General features: G+C 40.6%; 1 protein-coding gene across 1 annotated transcript in view; it reads right to left on the bottom strand.

Moving 5' to 3' along the window:
- Nucleotides 1-5,000, bottom strand: part of cplx1 (complexin 1) — a gene marked incomplete at its 3' end in the record, with an annotated part of 121,100 nt that overhangs the window by 114,763 nt on the left and 1,337 nt on the right. The gene's annotated exons all lie outside the window — the stretch shown is intronic.

The following is a 5,000-nucleotide window of genomic DNA, read 5'->3' as shown; positions in this document are numbered from 1 at the left end:
AGCTTAGCATTGCAGATCAGGTCACCAGCATCAGTGCATTCTCTGCTAGATCCGGTCATTTAGGTTAGCAATTTGTCTTTTAAAGATTGGAACGTTAACAAAATATAAAATCTCTATAGATGGTCTATCTATAGAGGTCTATAGATGAACAAAGTCTTTGAGAGGTCTATAGATGAATAAAGTCTTTGAAAGGTATATCGATTAACAAAGTCTTTGAGAGGTCTATAGACGAACAAAGTCTTTGAGAGGTCTATAGATGAATAAAGTCTTTGAGCGGTCTATAGATGAACAAAGTCTTTGAAAGGTCTATAGATTAACACAGTCTTTGAGAGGTAACAAAGTCTTTGAGAGGTCTATATATTAACAAAGTCTTTGAGAGGTCTATAGACGAACAAAGTATTTGAGAGGTAACAAAGTCTTTGAGAGGTCTATAGATGAACAACGTCTTTGAGAGGTAACAAAGTATTTGATAGATCTATAGATTAACAAAGTCTTTGAGAGGTCTATAGAGGAACAAAGTCTTTGAGAGGTCTATAGATGAATAAAGTCTTTGAAAGGTATATCGATTAACAAAGTCTTTGAGAGGTCTATAGACGAACAAAGTCTTTGAGAGGTCTATAGATGAATAAAGTCTTTGAAAGGTCTATAGATGAATAAAGTCTTTGAGCGGTCTATAGATGAACAAAGTCTTTGAGAGGTCTATAGATTAACACAGTCTTTGAGAGGTAACAAAGTCTTTGAGATGTCTATATATTAACAAAGTCTTTGAGAGGTCTATAGATTAACAAAGTCTTTGAGAGGTCTATAGACGAACAAAGTATTTGAGAGGTAACAAAGTCTTTGAGAGGTCTATAGATTAACAACGTCTTTGAGAGGTAACAAAGTCTTTGAGAGGTCTATAGATTAACAACGTCTTTGAGAGGTAACAAAGTCTTTGAGAGATCTATAGATTAACTAAGTATTTGAGAGGTCTATAGAGGAACAAAGTCTTTGAGAGGTCTATAGAGGAACAAAGTCTTTGAGAGGTCTATAGATGAACAACGTCTTTGAGAGGTAACAAAGTCTTTGAGAGATCTATAGATTAACAAAGTCTTTGAGAGGTCTATAGAGGAAAAAAGTCTTTGAGAGGTCTATAGAGGAACAAAGTCTTTGAGAGGTCTATAGAGGAACAAAGTCTTTGAGAGGTCTATAGACTGGTGTCCTCCAGCAGAACACTCTATGCAGTGGTGGGATTTGAGAGGCAGAGAGCGCTCAACTGAAACACACACCAGTCACCACATGAGAAGACACATATCAGCCGTATACCATAACATCTGGCATATTTCATGCTCCTTGTTTCTGCGATGACGAATCGTGCCTCTGACGCAGAAAGTAAATCTGTGCTGGTTGTTGTCAATGGGAGTTAGGCTGCGGCTACATTGATCTGTTTTGTCTGTCCATCAGTGTCCGTTCTCTATCCGTTCATTGATGAGTAGAGATATGACAGGGATTGTCTCCTGGAAATGCAACAGATGAAGAACAGAGATATGTGTTTCGTTGTGGTGCCTGAGCATCAACGTCTGAGCAGTGTCTCAACACAGATAGGCAAGTAGATCAATAGTAGCCATATCATTATTTTGTAAATCTTTCGCCTCGAACTGACAATTATTAGCCATGGGGTTGCAGGTTCATCCTTGCCTGTAGGTATGCCCATGATGAAAGACATTAGATCAAAAAGTGCACAATATTGTGCTGTAATCAACTGTAAGTGTACTCCTCTCATCTTTCATATTATTTCTATAACAAGAAAGCACGTCAGTGCTGGTGTACGATGTTGTCATCCACGTATTGTGTTGCTTGTACAGTAGCTGCATTGGAAATGAAGATATAATAATTGAAAGTGTGTTGGACTCTATGCCACACATTCCTCTCACGTCTTCAGGAAGGTTCCCAAGGAACGCCACCCTCTGGGACCTGTTCATGTTCAAAATGAAAAGCTGTGTGACTGACAGCAGCTTCCAGCCACTTGGGGATTCCCTCAGTGGTCATTGGTCAACCCACACACACACAGACACACACACACAGACACACACACACACACACACGCACAGACACACACACACACACACACACACACACACACACACACACACACACACACACACACACACACACACACACACACACACACACACACACACACACACACACACACACACACACACACACACACACACACACACACACACACACACACACGTTGTGAGGTAGAAAATCCCCTCTGGTTGCAGTGTCAATCTATCATGATTATTACATGGGGGATACAGCACAACACTCTGACCTTCAGGGTATTTTGCAAGGACAGCCATAGCACTGAGATATAGCCATGTGATAGATGTGCTCCTGTGCAGCTAAATGGCTCGACACACTCCTGGGATTAAGGCTGGGATGGGCATTTGAAAGCATCATTATTCAAATATTATATATACTGTATATATATATTATATTATATATTATATATATAATATAATGTAGCCTAAAGGCCTTATCTGATCTTCGCCTTCACTAATACAAAGAATCATAATTGTGATTTCCATAATATTGGTCAAAGAAATAAGGAAACTGAATCCAATTTGTTAAATTTATTCAACAGATAGAAGAAATAAAAACCTCAAAGTCAGCTCAAAGAAAATCCATCAGTTATAATACCTATGTCATTTCAAATAACTCGCCCGTCCCTAGATTGAGGACGATTATCCTTTTTCCTTTTCATTTTCTGTCTCGAATCTATGAATTTGGAGTGAGGAGCACGGTGAACAGAAGTACACAGTGAACAGCGCTGTGAACTCAGTGATGATGCATGGATGTGTTGAGTGTTCCACACATGTTACAGTACGGCGTAGCAGCTGTGAAGCGTGTAAGGATTAAGTCGGTGTATCGATTACATGTGCAAACTGCTGTTTCCGAGTTTGTTGGCTGCTGTATGAATAGCGTAACACATCCGTTAGTAGTGTTAGTAGGGATGACTGACCAAGCCGGAGGTTTAGATTAGATCCCAGAGTCTCTGTGGTGGTAGGGGAGAGCTTAGTCCACTTCGCTACCCAGCCGATCTGTGGATCTCGTTCTTAAAGTGAACTGTTGCTTGCTCCTGGGAGTGAGCTCAGGTGCACTTTTTGGATTTTTCCTCAAATGTTAGGGAAATCAATTTAGTCACACAAAATGACAAATATTTATTTCATTCATTTCTTTTTTACGGGCTCCGAGCGAATGCAATTTCAGCCGAAGTCAATTCATGTTTATCGGGTGGGATCAGAGAATGGTTTTCGGTGACAATTTAATGAATTTGGTGACGCCGACTTATGTTGCAGTTTGACAGGAGTCCCCGAGAGGGTTCAGACCCGCGTGGGGCAAATACATCTGTGGGGCAGATACATATGTTATCAGCTGATTATGATCACACTGCCCGGCTTCTCTAAGACGGGTTGAAACACGGTGTTATCCTTCCAAAAAACACTATTCTATAAGCTTGGTCAGCTCATCGCAAGTGTGAAGAATCAACTCCAAATTACCTAATGAAATCTGACCACTTGAGTGGAATGGTTTAATAAGAAATGCAGTGGGGTGTGCATGAAATGAAAAGCCATAAATCAGAAGGTAAGGTTTGAATAGCTAATCGTGTAAAGCTATGACATACAATATATTTTATCAATGAAACTAAAGGCCTAGCCTAAGTATATGGCACATAGGTCATGTAAAATATCAATAAGCAAGGGGCCACATTCATGTCAAATATTCATGTCAAAGGATTATGCATTTCATATAGCCTTACATTTACACTGATAGCCCTGTAAATCTATCTAAATCCTTAAATCTAAACGTCAATCATTTTGTACAGGCCTACTGTAATTAGTCCTAGTGTCAGTAGTACTAGCAGCTTTAGTGGTAGTTGTATTAGTAACATTAATAGCAGTTTAATTCCTTCATATCACAAGTAAAACAAAAAGGACAGGGTAGGTTGGTGAGTTTAAAAAATGTCTCATAAAAGAAGGACCATGCTCCAAGGAAACAATCAAACAGGATCCAAACATTAGTCCTTGTATACATCCAGCCCATCAATTACATTACCATCTGATTGGTCCATATCTGGCACATCAGCACATAGTTATTCCTCATCTACAGTAGCTGTGTCCAGCTACATTCGTTGGCCCAAATTCCACAACCAATGTTAAGGTCCTAGTAAAAATACAACATACAATATTTAAATCCTTCATTTTGTATCTTTTATTCTGTATATTTTATTATTCTAAACTGTCTTGGCATCCCTGTATATGAGGGCCAGCCCTAAATGATTTTTCGAGAATAAATAATAAAGGCAATATTAATAACAGCCACCCCAGTCTATATTATCAGTCTAGACTGTGGTTTAGAACAACACCTACTTGGTGCTACTGTAGTGGCGTTGTGGCCGAGATGGTTCACCAGCTCTTTTAAAGGCAGTGGAGGCCATGAACTCTGCTGCTCACAGACATGCCATGTGCCTAGCCTCATTAGCTGTTAGCAGAGGGACACGACGCACAGTGGTGTGTGTGTGTGTGTGTGTGTGTGTGTGTGTGTGTGTGTGTGTGTGTGTGTGTGTGTGTGTGTGTGTGTGTGTGTGTGCGTGCACGTGTGTGTGTGCGTGCGCGCGCGTGTGTGCGTGTGTTTGGCTCCATCACTGAAGCTCAGTCCAGCTTAGCATCTCATACTGGGGTAAGGTTCATATATTTAGTACTGAGGAGGTCCACTGCACTCGATCTCTCTCTCTCTCTCTCTCTCTCTCTCTCTCTCTCTCTCTCTCTCTCTCTCTCTCTCTCTCTCTCTCTCTCTCTCTCTACTCATCTCCTTCTCCTCTCTCTATCTCTACCCCTCTTATCTCTCTCTCTCTCTCCCTCTCCCTCTCTCTCTCTCTCTCTCTCTCTCTCTCTCTCTCTCTCTCTCTCTCTCTCTCTACTCATATCCTTCTCCTCTCTCTATCTCTACCC

The sequence above is a fragment of the Notolepis coatsorum genome, assembly GCF_963971535.1.
Source record: "Notolepis coatsorum genome assembly, chromosome: 16".
Classification (NCBI taxonomy): domain Eukaryota; kingdom Metazoa; phylum Chordata; class Actinopteri; order Aulopiformes; family Paralepididae; genus Notolepis; species Notolepis coatsorum.
Note: the sequence above shows the minus strand (reverse complement) of the source record. Positions and strands in the feature narration are given on the sequence as shown.